Genomic DNA, 19,254 nt, shown 5'->3' on the forward strand with positions numbered 1-19,254 from the left:
GACATAAAAAACCCAGAATGTTTTAAAATAAACATTGCAAGATATCTCCACTGATCTAGTTCTGCTCAGAAACCAGTCAAAATCCAACAAACTACCAGAAGAAAATCACTGCAATGTGGGGGGCAGTTTTCCCCTGTACACATCCAGAAAAGGGTCATCTGGACAATGCAAGGTAAAGGGATAAACAAACAAAGTACATGCCAATTTAATTATCAGTGGTCTGGAGATTTACCAGATAGGTTCTGCCTTAGTATTTCTCACAGGTTTTTGTATCCCTGCTCAAATATTTTTCACTCTCATCATCTGAGCTTCTTAATTGTTTCTTTGCAAAAGCCAAGGATATATTTGATTGCTGCCTCTGAAAGTCCTTGGAAGTATCTGAGAGAAAAGTATGCCGCCTTTGGCTCTCCAGCATTGCAGTTAAATCCCAGGGCTGCTCCTCAGGTCGATAATTGTGTCTGAGGAAACTTCAGGGGCTCAGTATCTTTGGACTGATGGTCCATAGCAAGGCTAAAACCCCAAGGGAGTTTTCAGATTTCTGTGGGCAGATGAGATAGGTCAGACTCTGTAAGAGTGATCAGCATTGGCAGGGCTCCCCTTTAGGGAAGCCAGCAGTGATGTTGCTTTTCATCACCACCAGCAGACATATCACTCTTCATATTCACTCAGGAGACCTAAAAAGAAGTGAAAACAGTGTTCCAGGAGGAGCCTCTGAGAGAGTGAAAAAATGAGATATAATTCTCTGCAAGCGCTACAGGGAGATGAGACTCTCGGTATCGCTCGCATGGGAAATTTGGAGAAAAGGAAGCTCCTCTTTTCTTCTTGCTTCTTCCTAGGGCTGTAGAGGATCCTTGTTTTAGCAAAGGGAACTACCATGTCATCACCTCCTGTTGTGGCTGCAGAGCAGGAGGCCAGCAGGAGTAATGATGCCGTAACTACACAGTGACGCCAGCAGGAGTATTGGGAGGAGATGCAGCCTGGGCAGCAGGGTCAAGCATCTCCACAGTGCTTTGTAAGGGGCTGTCACATCATTAGACTTGCCTTGACTCTGCATCTGCTACTTGAAACAGACTCTGTACCTATTTCCATAATATATAAATACAGAGTAGCTCTGTGGGTTCGAATGGATTTATTCCTCACTTACCCTGCTCCCATCAAAAACAGAGTTTGACCCAGATAAACCAGTGAAAAAGCCACAGGCTTGGTGATGGATTGTAAAATTTCACCATTCCACATGGGATGTGACCTTCTTATTAATTACAAAATGCTCTGGCTGATTAACTCTAACTTGATTCCATACTTTAAATATCTTGTGTGCAAAACAGAATTTGGATAGGAAAAAATGAGAGTAAAGAAGTAGATTTTGTTCTTGCAGCAGTCCCATCTGTTCTTGGTGTTTTGTGCTTTATTTCTAATTGCATAAGGACAAGCCCACCCGGGAAGTGACATTTGAAGAGTTAGCCCACCCCAGGATGTTAAATTTTTTAAAAAGCAGAATAAAAAATATAAAAACATTAACAAGGAAGATGTAATGGACTGTCGCGACGGAGGGAAGACACAGTCACTCAATATGAGTGATCAGCAGACTTCCTTTATTGTGCCTTACAGTCACCTTTTATGCCTTGTTATAATTAGCTCATACATATTACAAAAGTTAAGCTCATTATTGGTTAGTTGCCTAAATACCAAGCCCGCCCCTGGTTTCTCTTCTGTAGCTACCTGTTCCCACCTGCAACACTCTTTCCCCACCACGATCTTCCTGTTACTGTGTAACAAGAACAGCCAAGGACAGTGTATTTTTGCTTTACTTCAGATAACCTGAGAGCCATGTGCATTTTTGTCCAGCCAGCTGGACTATGTCTATGTGAACTTTTTCAGCTAGCCAGTTATCCACAATGGACCCCAAAGAATTTTTTTCTATTTTAAACTATGTGAAATAGTTCATCTTTTCCCTAGACAATCTACATTTTTTACTGTGCTCAGATCAGCAAGGAATGACATTCATAGTTTTGCCATCTTATTATCATCAGGCTGAAACAATCTGCACAATCCTCAACAATATGCCAGTGAAGAAGATACTATTCTCTCTTGCGTCACACTGGTTTCATGCCAGGTAACTCTGCTGATGTAAAAATCGAGACGCATTGCTGGATGACTGACATAACTCAAGACTTCATATATTTATTACAAAAACAACTTAATAAGTACCATATGGTCTAGGGTGTGGGAGCACAGTGAACATTTCAAGAGAAATGAAAGACTATGAAAAAAGCATCTGAACACTGATTCTTGGCTAGGAAGTGGGTACTGGGAAAATGCTGAAAAAGCCCAACCTGGCACTGGATCTGAAGGAGCCCACCACTAGCCAGGCCCTTCCTATGCTCCCAAGCCTTGTTTTCCCTTCCCAGGGTCTAGTCAGAGTCACCCTGACCCCTCAGGATAAGGGAGAACATCCCAAGCTGTTCAAATTATGAAAAACTCCTGCTGAATTTTCTCATGCATCCCCTTGTGCAGCTGCCAGTGCTTTTGTCAGTATCTACCCTTCTGGGCTGTGAGTAGGAGGAATTAACAACAAAACCAAGCCTGCTTGTTTGGGTCACATTTGCACAGATCCTCACACACACACCCCCTTCCGTCCCTACGCACATAGGGTAGCCTCAATGCCATCAACGGGATGGCGCACATAAGGCCTGGGAAGTATATGTGTGTATAGGACTGCAGGAAGAGGGAGAGAGGAGTTTCTTCAGCCAAGAATCTTCCAAAGTTAAAAAAGACCCCTCAGCTCAAACCATTGGGATCTGTCTGCATGTAGATACATTTGCAGACAGCTCTCATAGTTAAAATAATTACGTTACAGCCCTAAAACTTGGTGCTAGCTGTTTTGCTCTATGTCACTAATTGTTAACTTCCTAACAGCCTTCTCCTTTCCATGCAAATTTTGAACTTCACATTTACATTGACTGCTAAGGAAAGGTGCATTGGAAAATTAATGAAAACTTAGAGCAGGGGTCCTCAAACTTTTTAACCAGGTGGCCGGCACGTGGATGAAGTGGCAGGCAGTCATCTGCGGCTGCTTGGTTTCCCCCCCCAACCCCCGGTGGGGGGGGTGGGGGGTGGGGGGGGTCTGTAAATACCGGGGGCCAGATTGAGGACCCTGGGGGGCCGTATCCAGCCCATGGGCCGTAGTTTGAGGATCCCTGAATTAGAGCCATACTGTTAACTTAGCAGCATTAGCTCTTCTGGATAAAGGCTGGTGAAGTATTAACACTACGTCTCATCCTAGAAATGGCAGGCCAAGTTACAAAGACAGGCGTTTGGAATACAAAATCTTCTTACACTGGTGGCCCACAGACTTGCAAATACTGGAAACTATTTGGGCCTAACACAGTCACGGGATTGTAATTATATGTAATGACCCTTCCCAGGAGAAGAAGGGACGTCTCACCTCTTTTTAAACTTCATTGTAACCTGAAGCTTTCCTAGGGCCTTCCTAGCATCCTCAAGGAGAGTGCAGCTCTCTTTTCATCAAATAGATTTGCATTTTTTACATCTGTTATCCTCTGGATAAAAATATACATTTTACTAAAAGCACAGTTCTATTTTCATGCAGCAACATCAATCCACAATAACCCAGCAGAGTGATGTAATTAAATATCAAAGGCTGGCTTAACTGGAGTTATTGCAGTTTGATACTGGCGACAGAGAACAAAATTTGGCCTGTAAGATATGCGTATGCCTGTGTGTCTGTGTGTCTTGCTCCTAAGAGATAGAGATGCCTGGAATAACCTAGCTAGACTAGAGTTATCCCGCTGGCTTTCCCACAGCATGACTGGGCTCTGACTGACGCCTCGTCACACTGGGAGCATCATCCCTGTTCTGCATCCTTACCCATCGCCGTAAGTGTCAGGAGACCCTTTTGCTTCAGTTAGCTGCAGGCTGAGTAGTGAACATGAAAAAGGAGAGTGGCAGAAGACACTTTGGATGGATCCCTTTGGACAACAGAACATACTGAGTTACATAACTGCTTCTGCAAATGTAACCTCAGAAGTATTTTGCAAACAAAGGATGGATTGTTTTCAGGAAATTTCTCCTCAGCCTAAGAAATCAAAAAAGAAAAGTTGCTGATTTGCCTGCTTAAGGCTCATTTGGTAGCTGGGAAACAATTGCTGCTTTCTCTGTATGATGTTACGTTATTCTTACGAGAGGTTGCTTACTACTTGAACTGCTCAGCAAAAGCCTTTAGTCAAAGGTGCTTGATCTGTGATCGGAGCAACTGTTTGCATAGGGCAATACTGAAGTGGCAGCCGACTCGGTAGGTCAGAGGTGAAAATACTGACCCATCCCAGGACATGCAAGGTTTGCATGGCTGAATGCAAATGGAGAATGCATGTGAACACATGTTAAGTGAAATTCCAGCCTCTTTCCTATGTATTAAGGGGGTAATAAGTCTAAGCAGTCACTTGCATGTTGGCTTTGCTGTTCCCAGCCCTTCAGGGAAAGCCTCCTTGGGGTGCAGCCTAGAAAGAAACACATTGGCTGCTCAGCTGCACAACCCTTTGCGTGTTAAGGAAGATAGAGTTCATAGTTTCCTCTCTTTGGCCTCCAGTGTTGCTCTTCAGCCAAAAGCAACCTTCTCAGCCAGAGCACCATTACGGGAGGAGAAGGCTCCCCACTGACATGTTCCGTGCTCCCCTCCGGCATGTTGCATGTCCTCCCTCGCTATCTATGAAGATGGCAGCTTTGTGCTAATTAAAGAGCTGTGCCAATTAGCTGCATCTAGTCTGTGAGTCAGAGCACCAGATTAGAGACTCTTTCAGAGTCTAGCTCCAGTGTAGGTCATTTACTGTCGGAAGCGGCATTGGTTTTGGTTCCTTCTATTTTGCCTTAACTTGCCTCAGAGACACAAGCCTTTCAGAGGAATGCACAGTGAAGCAGCTTATTTCTCCACTGCTACTGATACATACCTGGCTTCTTAAGACACTTGTGTTCCCTTCTCCCTCAGGTAAGCACTGAGCTCTCCAAGGCACTCACAGTGGTTAAGCAATATTTATGTCAGGTAGTAGCTAAATCGAGAAGGGATATCTTTTGGGGAATGGAATAATGAAATTCTAATGTCGGCTAGTGTCATCTCATCAGGTTGAATCACTAGGATAGATGATATGCTGGGATGAAATTATGCTAATGATGCTGAGACTGCCTGAAATGGTGGATAAAGGGCATTCAGATCTTGGTCTCTGTGGCAGGAGAGAATGGACATTAAATGTAAATGTGCATTCAGATAACACTATGAACTGATATGTTTGTTACCTATTTCCAAATGTTTCAGACAAAAACTTACAGTAAAAATTCCTGGGGTGTGATCTGAAACTAGTTTAGACAAATCCTTAGGCATTCAGGTTTTTAATGTTTGTATGGAACTGGTGTGAGCACTGGGAGTTGTGGGGACCTCACATCAGTAAGGATTTGTCAGAAGAACTATTGGCTTTCCTAGGAAACCTAGCAGAGCTCCTTCTGCTGGAACTAGTGGGAAAGTCTTGTCATTCAGAGTTTAGAAACATACACAGAGGATGCAGCTGATACATGGGTCAAACACTCTTTATCTGCTATTATAAATACAGACTTTCCTTTCAGAAAACTTGATATCCTCTTGTGCCTATTTTCTGGCTGGAGTTAGACCAAGCAGCAGAGAGCACAGCTGCATCTCTCTTCCAGAAACTTACTCCAGGCAGTTTGCGCTGAGCCTGACTCCCACAGGCAGGTTTGTTCCCCATCGCAGAGGGTTGCAGAAGGCTCTGGGTGAGAAAACCCTTTCAGGCAGGGCTGAGACATTGGCAGCTGATGGCCCTGTGGTGGCTAAACCACTGAGAAGGCAACCAGGCACTGGCTTTTTGTGAAATGCAGCTGGCTTGGCATCAACACTGGGAGGACACGCTGGCAGGGTGGTGGTGAGGTTAGGAGGTGAAGCTGTTTGAGAAACTGTTGGGATCCCAACTTTAGCATCAGTGGAGGGCACAGAATGCCAGCTGTAAAAGACAATGGTCCTCCTCAGGTTTAACAATTCTGGAATATATAATTTGCTATAACTGCAGCAAATCCCTTCCTCTGTTGCCAGCCAAGTTAGTGCGATCTTTGCTCTCAAATAAGGACCTATGAGCCTCCTCAAGATGGTTGCAGTTCACTACAGGTGGCATTCATTTTAATCACCACAGAGAAGAGGCAGCAAGTGTGGCTCACACTGGGGTGTATTTGAAGAGGGAGGACACGTAATGGGGTGACAGCCCCTTCAGTATTATTTAAGAAGAGATATGAATAGTTACCTAGATTTCATTTGCACTGCTAAATCATGCACCCAGTATTTATCTGATAGACTGGCAGGCCATGGACTAGACAGGAAAATATTTTTTCTAGCCCTGAGATGCCTTCTGCAAGCTACAGGTGAAGCAGTGCAGCAAGGTTATTGCAGCTGTAGCTGACACTGCTTCTCTCTGGGATGGAAGAGTCTCACCTTCAGTGCTGTCAGTCAGGAGTCTTTAAATCTACAAAGTGAGGTTTTTTTGGGAAAAAAAATATTAAGAAAGTATAATCCCTCCCAAAACCGATTTCCCTGCTGTGAATTGATTTTTTTTCCTTTTTAATATATTAAGCTATTAAAAAAAATTAAGCTTCTTTTTTTAACACCAAAGTAAAGCAACTGCACTTTATTTGGAGAATGCAATGCCTCAAGCTGCTGTTTCTTTCACCAGTTCTCAGCAAGTGGCCATTTAGTCTTAATTGCTCCTCACAGTGTAGTCCAATTAAGAATGGCATTAGCAGGGCAAGAACTATTTGTTAACTTGTAAAAGGTATGAGAGACAGTTCTCATGTTGCCTGAGGTTTCGATTCATATGTTTGGGTGAAAATCTAACCAGCTGGAACACTCTTCAAGCAGTACACGAGTATTAGTGAGCCATCAGCTACTAGCAAAATAAACGTACATATGTAATTGAGTAGAGAAAAACTTTACAAAATATTTATTTATATTTGGAAAGACACATATTGCCGAACAGACAGAGCCAAATTATGAAGTGACAGTGTTGACATTTGACCCGAGAGATATTTCTGAGCTTGCATGGACTGGAGGTGACTAGAAGAAAGATGACAGTTAATGGTCTGTATACCTCAAGGTGCTTGTCCAGACAAAATGGAGAGTCCCTTGCTGCTGGAAGAACATTTTTCCTAAGACAGGAATATGGGGTAAGTTGTGGGGTCCCTGTGACCTTTCTTCTATACTTGGAGTGAGTGGTTCAGAAGTTACACCTATCAATCTGAGTATTTCCCGTCATTACTGACAGTTGCAGTACAGCTCCACTGTACTGCAAGTACATTCATGCAGTCCTTCTTCTAAAAACCCTCCACACGCTGTAGTGTACTCAAATGTACTGCACTCTGGCTGTTTTGTGCTCAAAATCTATTGTTTCAAATTCATAAATATGTTAGTTGTGCCCATTTATGTAAGTGGGATATTTGGGGGTGTCTTTTTGTCTAAGACATGTTAAGGTCTTGTATGCCATCTGGTTTATATCCTTAATAGCAGAAAAAGGGGACAACAAAATGGGCAGGCAGAAAAGGGCAGAGAGTTGCATGCATTTTGTTGCAGGTGTGGAGGGATGTACGTGTGCCATGGAAGCCCGCAATGGGATCACTTTGATCGTCCTGGATGAGTTTCAACCATGGCTTTTACCACAGCAAACTCAATCCACTCTCCCTTGACTGGAGGAAAACAGTACACGCATCAGGGCTGAGCAAGAAGAGGTTGTGCTTATAAAGCAGAAATCTTTATATAGTGACCAAACTTAGGAAAATCCTGAACAAAATCAATGCAGAAATGTCTCCCATCGTCTGGTTGGAAGGCAGCCTTACCCACTGAATTTTACGAAACTTACCATATTTCAGTCATTCTGAGGCTCAGACAAGAGTCATGCTTTGTTGTTACCTGGCTAATGAGGATAGATTCTTTATTTCTACAAGAAAAGTGTTTAATCCACTCATTATTCTTAAGAAATGAGAATTAGTTTGGGTTTTTTTTCAGCAGTGTATACCCTCCCAACTAGGAGTTTTACTCATGTTTCTTCTGTGTGCCCTTGGTTTTTCACCCTGCTTTCTTTTTGTCTGAGAGCTTCATTTGTGAAAAGGCATGTGGGGATCCGCGGGGGAGGCTGCAGGTTCTGGTGGGAGAGCTGATCTGATGGCTGGACTTCTCTCACCCCCTCCACTGGGTGAAGCATTCAGAGAAGCTTAGTTTTCAAAGAGCTTGTATTTACCAACAGTGAGGCACATCTGAAATTCAGTGTTACAGAAGAAAGTACATTGTATTCTTGTTCTGCACAGTTTGTACATCACTAATGGAGCTGCTTCTCTGAAGAAGATCATTAAATGACAAACCACTTTCAGACAGGCTCTCAGTAGAGAGCTTCACTCTTGTTAATCTAAGGTGAAACCTATGGGTCTTTCCTACACCTGGACTTAAACTTCTTACCTCTCTACTCTCTTTCATGCAAGATCTTCTGTGCCCTGACTCCCTGTTCCAGGGTGCTACGTTGCCAGCTATAGCTGTTCACTGGCCTTTCCACCACCCGAGACAGACTGCTGTTACTGCTGCTAGCCCTCCCCATGGAAGAGGGATGTTGCCAAATTCTATATTTTCTTTCTTTACTCTTCTCCCTTTCTTCATTTTCCAGGGTATTTCCAATCTATCAATGTGTAGGCCTGTAAAAAGTGAGTAGGTATAGTATTAGTTGACTGCTTCATGAATTAAAATTATTAGGAGCTTTCCAAAGCTGAAGTTAATGCAATATTCACATGATAATCAACAGTAGGTGAAACAACAATGATGAAAAAGGTATGAAATAATCCCCAGACAGTGCACACATCAGTGCCTTTGAGCACCCTCTTTTTGCAATCTGCTTTGTGAGATTGATAAACATATTGATCCAGAACCCTGTTCTGGAGTGGCGTAAATCACTGGAGGCACCAGGTGGAATAGGTAAGTGCAGTTAATAAAGATTCTGGTATTGACTTCACAATGGTCAGGACTTCACTCCTAGTCTTAAGGAGGAACTGTTTGCTGATTTATCTGAGCTGAGAAACTGGTGTTGAGCAGTGCTATGGGATCCCCACTGCCTGGTCTGCCTGCAGGTTTCTCATCCTGGCTAGGGACAACTGCTGTGCTCCTGCCCATTTCCAAACCCAAATGACAGCTTGTTGCTGTCACTTTGTCTGTGAGCCCTTTGCTGGTTAGTTGATGCTGCTGCAAGCATGCCAAAGTATGGGCATAGGGCTACCTGCTCAGAATAAAGTGACTGACTGGTTGTGACTGTTAAGCATCATTTTTATGTCTTTTATAATTGAAAAGTTTATTGTACTGCTTATAAAAATTAATGTTGAACAATTTTCAAGTGGAACATTTTTCAATTAAAATGCCTGCAATATGATGGCACTAGTTTTCTCTTGAGTTATGATCTCACTGTGCCTTTACTTGGCTAATTAATAACTTGCCATGTCTTGAGACATTTTCATGCAGGGGCTTTTTCCTATGTGTACTTTCCACTTGAGAGTCCCTTTGCATTTTATTGCAAAGACTCCCAAAGGACATGGCATTCACCCTTCAGTTCAAAGTACAGCAGCAAAATCAACCAGGTAAAGGGTTGCCATGTAGAAAACAAGGTTTATTTTATTATTTTATTTTATTTTATTTGTTTCTCTGATCCAGATGAAAAACATAGTTGTAGTTTCTCCCTTATTTTCATACCATTGCATCTAAGCTGCTGGGCATCCAGAACTGTGTCTCTGGTGAATCACCGGTATGCAATGGCATTGACCTTGAAACCACTGGTCTTGTACATGCCTCATTTCTTCACCTTGTGGGTGCATGTCCCTTTCTGATTGTGCCACATTTGCTCTCTGATTTGCTTCCCCACTGTAAAAGCCTTTGGTCAGCATTGTACTTAGAGTCTCCAGAACCATCAGAATGTTTTTTGAAACTCTTCCCAACTTGAATGTGGGTTTTAGGCATGCAACTTGAAACAGGTGGATGGATTTAAACACAAAGTCCAGAGAAATGTAAAATATTTGGGCACCTGTTTAACAGGATCTTCTTTCCAGAATGTGCATATTATTTCCATCAAAAATAACACATGGAAATCCCAGACCTTTGCCACTAGATGGTACCCACATAAAATACTATGTTTCTCACTTAATTATATATGCTCTTTTTTGCAGATAAGGTTTGGTCTGAATGCACTTATGATAGTTTATGTGAATGCTGAAGTCTCCAGGTTTTCCCTGTTAAAGAATCTTAATATGCTTTGGATACTTAGTTATCAGATAACCACTCCAATGGTTTAACAAACTAGTTTTTCCTTGTTGATTTGGCTCTGCTATGGTTATAGGGTTCTTCCAACCTGGCACACGTCTGTGCTGCTGCCAGATGAGGTGGTACCACCTACCACCTCTATCTCCACTCCCAGCAGCTTGTTTCTGTCTGCTGCCTACCTAGTGCTGTGCAAGGAATTAGTCCAAACTGGCAATGATTGACAGGTACACCACACAGCCATGTGGTTGCAGGTCCCAGCACCAGGGACACAGTGAGAACCAGCTCCTGGGAAAGAAGGAGCTGACTTCTCCTTCTGATGACAACAAGGACATCTGCAATTCAAGTGACTGGAATGAAGTGTGAGATTTGAAGATGTTCCAAATCTCAGAGGATCACACCTTCATTAACAATAGTCATTAAGGCCTCAATTCATCAAAATACTTAAGAATATTACTCTTTTAAGTATCTGAACTATACCATTGACTTCAATCGAGGTGCTAATGTGCTTAAAATGAGGTGAGTACTAAAGCGACTGATGGATGAAACTATATGCCCTGTTGCAGCTACCCCAGAAATCGATAGCAAAATGTTCATTGATCTAACCAGGCAGAGCTGTGCTGACAGGCAGCATGGAAACCGTGGTATCTTGCAGTGTTTCTCAGGCCATGTCTCCCTGATCATGAGTGCATGTTTGGATCAGACTGAGGCCACATACCCCTCTCCCTCCTCTGCACTCCATGTCAGCTGGGTGCCTGGCAGATGATGCCATGGGGTGTCCTGGTGGGCTTCCCCCAGACATCTCAGGGACTCAGGAAGCAACCTCCGTGTCTGGTCCCAATCCTTCATACCAGCAAAACCTTCTCTGAATTAATCGTGAGTCTTTGGCTGTGAAAACATTTAGGGTCCAGCCCAGAGCAGTGCTCAGGGTTTAGAGTTTTTCACTCCCCAGTAGTATTCCTAGAGGAGACAATTTAATCTGTTCTCTGAGTAAGCATGAAATCTGATCCGTAAGATGTCAGAAATAATTATGAAAACAGAAGAAAACAAATTTGGGTATGTTCCAGCAGAATACATATAGCTACTGAAAGTTGTAGTAGTCCTGAATATCTAGCAGGACAGCTGCGTAGTGCGATGCTTCGTTAGAATGTGCACTGTGAGACTGAATCCTCCAGCTGCACTCACACTTGGTTCACGTCGGTGTGTGAGCTGTCATTGCAAGCGCAGCAATGGCAGTTGCTCCTTGAGTGAAGAGAGTTGCTGCAAAATATATTTTATACTGTAGTGCTGCAAGATTTAAGTTTTGATGATATCCCTGCCATTAGCTTCAATTGGTTCAATATAGAAAAGAACTCAAGCCATGGTTAAGGGACTGTAAAATTTAGGCCAGTATTAAATATTGGAGATTATCATATTCAGGTATCTTTTCAGGAGGCAAAAATACTTGTATCCTGAAGTTCAGAAGTTAGCCAGGCAGTTCTCTTGCCTGTAGCCAGGCAGCTCTCTTGCCTGGCCTGCTACCTGGTACGTACAAACCTCCTTTCTCCCTGGGCCTCTCGGTACATGGGAAAGGACCTCAAGGCATCCAGGGTGTTCTCTCCTTGGGAAAATTATGATTAAAAATGGGTGAGGCAGAGATTCAAGGTCATTGTTTGGATCTATATTTTTGTTCACCTGATGGCCAAATATAACTGGTAGCTTGTATTTTTTGGAAGTCTTTTGTTAATTTCCTGCTCCTGCAGAACTTGCTTCTGCTTGATTCAACTCTGCCCACATTAGGCAATGGGCAAATATTTGTGTTGGCTGGCAAGGCTACGTACATGGATCTGGCAATCTGTGCTTACCTTCATGAGGACACTGTGATTAAAACACTGCATCAGTCACCTACGTGGTGAATTACCTTTTTTTCAGTTCTTATCTCTGTGAGTTGGGCTTTCTCTTCTACTCCTGAAACAGAGAAGTGACCAGCACACTGAGGAGCAGACTGGAGCAAAGGAAAGGTTTTGCTTTTCACATCTCCTACTGGGCTGCTACAGTTTGCAAGTTCTACGTATACATTCAATAGGAAAGGGAGAGGTGACTCCAGAATGTAGTGTTTAGCCCATGCACCTGTGAGGGGGGCAGAAGAGCAAGTGTCCCACTGGATAGATGCAGGAACTTCAGTTCTCTCCCCTGTGGAATATCCAGAGAGGAACTGAAAGAAAGGGTTAATGCCTCCCCTCCTTCTCTTCTGGCTTTCTGATAGATAAATGATTTTCACTTCCTTGGACTTCAGAAGAAAGATTTAAGGTACTTAACTCCTGGTCAGGTTGAGGCTCCAAATCCTAAATGAGAGGAATCACTCCATGCAAGGCAGAGAATGTGACAGTCCTAGAGAGGTACAGGATTCAATATCCATCTCTATCTCCAGCATTTCTTTCTGGCTGTGTACAGCAGGGGCTGACCTACATGAATCTGGTAATTATCTTTTTTTCTGAAGTGGGAGCCCATGCACCCCACCTGGGTTTTACAAACAAGCAAAGGAGCACCCAAGAGCTTAACAGTTGAGTGGCTGGTCCACATGCACCTGGCTGTGAGCTGCTGTGCACTGTTCAGGGAAGTCTAGCAAGGAGCTGAACTTGGGTTTTCAAATCCTTTAGATAATATGTTGACCCCTTCCTTTTGTAGCTGTAACAAAGGTGTTGGGAGCAAGACTGTATTCTCGCCTCTCACTCATCCAGATTTGTTACTACTTGTTTTGTGCCAAAGGGAATGAATGAGAGAACGGTGTTATTTATAAATCTTCCATTTTTGTTGATGTAAAATGGGATGCTAATGAAATACAGGCGTGTGTTATATCTGAGTGTAGTATTAGAGCTATACATACTAAACTTGCAAAATTCATAGGTATTATATAATGCAGTGTTCTGTATGATCTCTTCCATTGCTAATAGTTTCTTAAGTATTATAGTTAAAAGTTGTCAGTTGTGTGCTGAAATATGATTTATATATAGAAATACAATATGGTGCTGCTTAATTCAATGTCATTCAATAATATATTTCATACCAAAGCATCACAATCTATTAAGCCAAAGACATTTACTGGGAATTGACTTCAATCCTTGGGAGGCTGAAAGTAGCTTCAGTGGGATTAATGGCTTAAAGCTAATTGTTTTTGCTAATGTTTTATTTGAAATGTCCTGCTCAGCAAAGGTAGTGTGACATTTTGCTCACTAGGGATGATGAGCCAAATTCACTGCTGACATAGGCAGGTGTAACCCCATTGACTTAATGAGAGCTACTTACATCAGCAGTGAATTTGGTATCTTGCCCTTTTGAAGAAAAAGGAAAAATGCAAAGACTGGTGCTTAGAAACCTGGAGCTGGATCACAGAGGATGAAAGACAGAGGAAGTACCTGTATCTGAAATGAGTTGGCTAGAGTTTCTCTAGAAAAGTAGCTAGCAAAAGCAGCCAAATCTCACTTTACCCTCTTCAGGAAGGGCTGTGTGTTAAATCTTGCTAAATAAATGGTGTGAAATAATCTGAGGCTTTAATAACTACTTGAAAGAAGCAAATATATAACTGTTACTGGAACGAGGAATAGTTATTGCTCTTTTGTGAAGAGGAAACTTGCTCTTTAGAAAGAGAACAGAGATAGTGCAGAGGTACTGGTGACCTGGAGCAGGAAGCAAGCATTCACATTTAGAAGTGCTTATTAGTCCTGAAAGGCTGGAAGAGATAATGGGGAGGTGGAAGAGAAGTAAAGAGAGGCCTGGCCGCTTGTCTTCTCCAAGACAAAGATGGTGACCCCAGGAGCTACCAGGTAATCCCTTCTCAACCACCGCAGTGGGAGTCCTCACTGTCACCTTGCGCAGAGCAGAAGAACTACATGCCTGATTGCCCCCAGCAGAAAATGTGCTTGTATTGGGTCTGTGGGAGTGGGATCTTTGAGGATGGACTTGATTCGTATTTTTTTACATTGCATTTTATTTTCTTCAGGGAAACATTACATATCCTCTCATTACAACATCATATCTTCATTCAGAACAGAAACTCTGAAGCATAGATCCATTGCCACTCTTTTTCTCTATATATGTACAGAGAAAAAGAAGGATAGAGATAATCTTTTCAAGAGAAATACATGGATCGTTTAAATTGCAGTTGATGGTGGAGATCACGTCTTCCCAAGGCAAAATCTATAGACCTAATCAAGGCTATAGGCTTGATTTTCTTAAGCTAGTTGACTTTGGACAGCCAGTAGATATCGGCAAGCCTCCCAGGTCTCCAGCAAGGTCAGGACAAATAGCAGGGAGACCTGAGAACAATGTGCTGTGTGCAGTCTGCGGCTATGTGGCATGTTCTCCCAATCCAGCTCCTGGCCCAGGGACAGACGGGCAAAGCTAGTCTTGGAAATAGTGCTGGTGATAGCTGCAGTGTCAACCGGTCTGAAATTTATCCTTTATCACGGTATGTCTAAAATGTTTCCTAAAACTCTGCCTCTTAAAAGCGGGTGAAAATCTCAGTGTTCATTTAAAAAAAAACTTTAATAAAGAAGAAAATTTTATACTTAACCTTCAATACTTGACACAGAGATGTAAGTGATCCTAAAAATGCAGATACTTAAATGAGCCTGATGGAGTCTTTTCTTTTTTTTTAAAGGCTTCTGGGTATTTTTGAGGGGCTAGTTGAAAGATAACCACCCCTGATCCTTGAAAGGACATTCACAAGGTTGTGGAAATATGTGTGCCCTCACCCTGTCTCCCCCTGCAGAGGAAGAGGCAACTCTCTCCCCCCCTTCCCCGTGATTTCCTCCCTGGCCCTGTGGGAAGAAAAGGAGAGGGAGGAGAGGCACTGTGCCACAGAGGTGAGGCTCTCCCTGCCGTGTTCAGAGTGTGTTCCTGGATAATGCAATATCCTAAGCTTTTTGTGCCGTGTTTGACTTCCTGAGGGATGTGGCACCACACATAATTCAGGAGCTAGATACTGACATCGGATCAGGAATGCTAATGCCAATGCAATTGGCTATGAATGTAATTACAAGACTCACTAACTGGCTTTGTTTTCAGTCCACAAGCATTCCTGCTGTTAATTAAGGGGCTGTGCTCAAAAGTTATGCATGAAAACATGTTTTCTTGAAAAGATTAGGCAATTCATTAAGATAAAATCCACATGAGCAGAGAATCCTCTTCCAGTATTTGATGTAGCCTGGAGGAAGAGGAGAAGATGCATATTACATAAAATAATTAGATTTTGAAGGATTTTCTGAGTGGGAAGTAATTTTTTTTTATGCAATACAAAACAATGCTAATGGAATATCTTGCCCTTTAGTCTTGACCGTGCTGCCATTCATATATCATCATGATAACCCCTTTAAATGCCTTACTGTGTAACGTGCAACCAAGAGCTATGTATTAGTTTAGAGTGCACATATAATTTTTATGGAGTGATCCCTGTGTTTACATTTTCAAAATGCTCTGAGCTCTGCTCCAGCACAAATGCCCTTCAATCAAGCAGGCAATATGATACAATAATCTGATATGGCTTTCTCCAGTCAGAGATGCTATTTTCTGGTTTACAAATACTTAGATATTTTATAGATTGGCAGAGTATTGAAACTTTTATGAACCTGGGAGATCTGCAAATGAATTATTCCTCTGAACTATCCAGGGAGTGTACATTACTGGTCAGATATTGATCTGAGATACAATGCACAAGAACAATTGAATTTAGGTTTTAACTTCAAATATCTACTAATACTGAACACGGAGGAAACTCTGAGCACAAAACCAGCAAGTTACTTTAGCCACATAATAATGTTTGTCCCCTGGGTTTCATTCTAGTGAACTGCAGGTGAAGGTGAAGTGGCAAATGTGGTATACACTGGTTTGTAATACGTATCAACATATTATGTTATGAATATGATGTTTATATTACAGGAATTACCAGAGTAGAGGAAAAAGCTGTTACAATTGTGTAACATTATACTGATATAAAGCTGTGCAAGAGATTGAGTAATGTTCTCCTATCAACTTGCCTAAAAGCCCAATATAAAGGCTTTGCTATTTGCTCAAGCAGTAGGGGGTTTCCTTTATTTGTAGTTTACCAGGGTTTTCTTAATGCTTCCAGATGTATTTTGGTGAAAGTCAAGGTAAGTTCAGCCATCCAAAAAGATAGTTTATAAACTAAACATCAGAGATGAAGAAAGAGCTGGCAAGTGGGAATGAGGATATTTCTTGTGCAACAGAAAATTCCTGTTAATTTATCTTACAGCTACATCACAAAAGTGTGGGTTTTTTTAGGAACTCACTTTATGATTTTAAAGGCAGGCTTAAGTATCCTATTGTCCTGGTTTTGGCCGAGATAGAATTACTTTTGTTCTCCGTAGCTGGTACAATGCTGTGTTTTGGATTTAGTATGAGAATAATGTTGATAACGCACTGATGTTTTAGTTGTTGCTGAGCAGTGCTTATTCCAAATCAAGGGCTTTTTGAGTTTCCTGCACCCTGCCAGCGAGGAGGGGCACAAGAAGCTGGGAGGGGACACAGCCAGGACAGGTGACCCAAACGAGTCAAAGGGGTATTCCATACCATAGAACATCATGCTCAGTATATAAAAAGTTGAGGGAACAAGAAGGAAGGGAAGGACATTGAAAGCGATGGCATTTGTCTACCCCGGTAACCATTATGTGTGATGGAGCCCGGCCGTCCTGGGGATGGTGAGCCCCTGCCTGCCCATGGGAAGTGGTGAATGAATTCCTTGCTTTGCTTTGCTTGCACGCACAGCTTTTGCTTTCCCTATTAAACTGTCTTTGTCTCAATCCACGAGTTTTCTCACTTCTACTCTTCCAATTATCTCCCCCGTCCCACTGTAGGGGAAGTGACCGGTCAGCTGTGTGGGGCTTAGCTGCCAGGCGGGGTTAAAACACCACAGCTGTTCATGGAAGAAGTCTCTAAAAAGGTGTTTAGCGTCTCCTGTACCACCTCTCACTGTTGTAAGCCTTGACAAGGGAAAGGGGAAACAGATGAAAAGTGATGGATTACTTTTCAGCTTAGACTAGTAATTTATGTAGAAAGATCTTTCTGTCCCTTTTATCCTCAAATATCCCCCCATCCTATTTCTTTTTTAATTCATTCCAGCTTCTCTGTTGGGTAAGCAGATACAACTGGATCTCTAACTGACTGCATAGAGTGCCTCTGATATTCCCAACACTGTTTACAATTTGCCAAGGCCCCTGACATCCCGTCACGTCAGCTGTGCAGCTCTCCTCCTCAGCTGCAGGACTTGGGTCAGTTGATTCCTCTCCATCAGCAACCACTGACGGGGCTTAGAGCCTGTGGGAGCCTGCTCTCAGTGGCCCACCACCGCAAAAGGTACGTCACTGTTTGGTCTTTCTGTATATGGCCCAAATACCTTTAAAGTCTGTATTTTTGGAGAAGTTCCTTCAGGAGTGTTAACTAAACGGAAGCTCTAATAACCACATCCATTGTGTTGTGAGAAGGACTGTCACAATGGCATTTATCTGTTAGATGTCATTTAAGAAGACAGAAGCACTGCCTTGCAAGATGGGATTTGCAGGAGTGCATTATTTAAAAAATTATTTGTGGTATGTTATTTACTGGAATTTGATTCTGTCCTACTTTGCTTACAATCTTTAATTTAGTTTATGGGTCCTGATCTATTTATTTCACAGCCTTACTGAAGTTCTGAGTTGTTAAATTTGGAAATTAATGTGTTAGAAATGGTGACCCCTGTGCAGAGCAGAGAACTGGGATGCACAACCACACTGCCTCAAATCAGAGAGAACAGAAATCTGTAATATCCCATAGTAAGTTACAGAGGACAGGATCACGGTCAGTGAAGGCAATAGACTGGATCCTAGAAGTAGTATGGAGGCATCAATATGCTCATTTACTAATTAGCTTTGGCCTGCCATAGTGATGGTTTTAAGTTGCTTCCGGAGGTAGCTCAGAGAGCTCAAACTTTGCTGGCTTAAGGTTTTCACCTGCATTCCCTTGTGCAGGACATGTCCTGTGCCCCTTGACAAGGCACAGCACGGCCTGAGGGTCTGGAGTAACTGTGAAAATGTTCTTTACACGATAATCAGACTTAACCAAATCACTATGCGAAACGTGTGTGTGTGTGTGCGCGCATACCAGAACAAACATTTCTCTAGGCCCTCAGTACCTTGTCCTCTCAGCCCCAGAGGTACATTTAAAGGACGTCCATATTCAACGGTCTTTGAAAAAGGGCTGACTTTGAAATGTTTTGCTGAAAGCAAGCTGAAGTTCTGCTTCCCAGGATCCAAGAGCTGCCTCTGGAAACAAGGGTTTGCCCTGCAGACCTCTCAGTGCAAAGTCACTGTTAGTGTGGCTGTTACCCCAGCTGTGAGCCAACCTGTGCAGGCAGGGTCCACATCCAGATCCTTCTTTGGCTGATGCTGTTTAGATTCAAGGACACAGCAGGACAGGGACTAAGGAAGGGTGAAAGACTGGACTGGAATTGCCCTAAATGGTTTGTCTCTGGTGTTCCAGATAATTTTAATTATTAGTATATAGTCAGATCCCTTCAATGCTGCAATCTCATTTTTGGTGATCCCTTGGTATTCACATGGTCTTCAAGGTATGGGATTCCAAAGAAGGACAAATGTGTGCTTCACTTTTGCTAACTACCAGACATCTGTGGGGTGATTAATCCCTGGAGCATTGTAATTTACATGTATTTTAAATGTTTTGAGGCTTAGATGTAAATTGTTTCTCTCTTTTTTTTTAGTATTCTAAATCCAAGTGGTAGACAACAGTGGTGATGGGGTTTTAGGAGTATCAATCCTTTAAATAATGTTCATCAGTTTATAAAAGCGATAAAATGCCTAAAACTGCATCTGCAGCAACCCTCAACATGTAAGTAGTAACATTTGTTGTTCTCTAGT

Source organism: Falco naumanni, chromosome Z, assembly GCF_017639655.2.
Source record: "Falco naumanni isolate bFalNau1 chromosome Z, bFalNau1.pat, whole genome shotgun sequence".
In the NCBI taxonomy this organism is placed as follows: Eukaryota; Metazoa; Chordata; class Aves; order Falconiformes; family Falconidae; genus Falco; species Falco naumanni.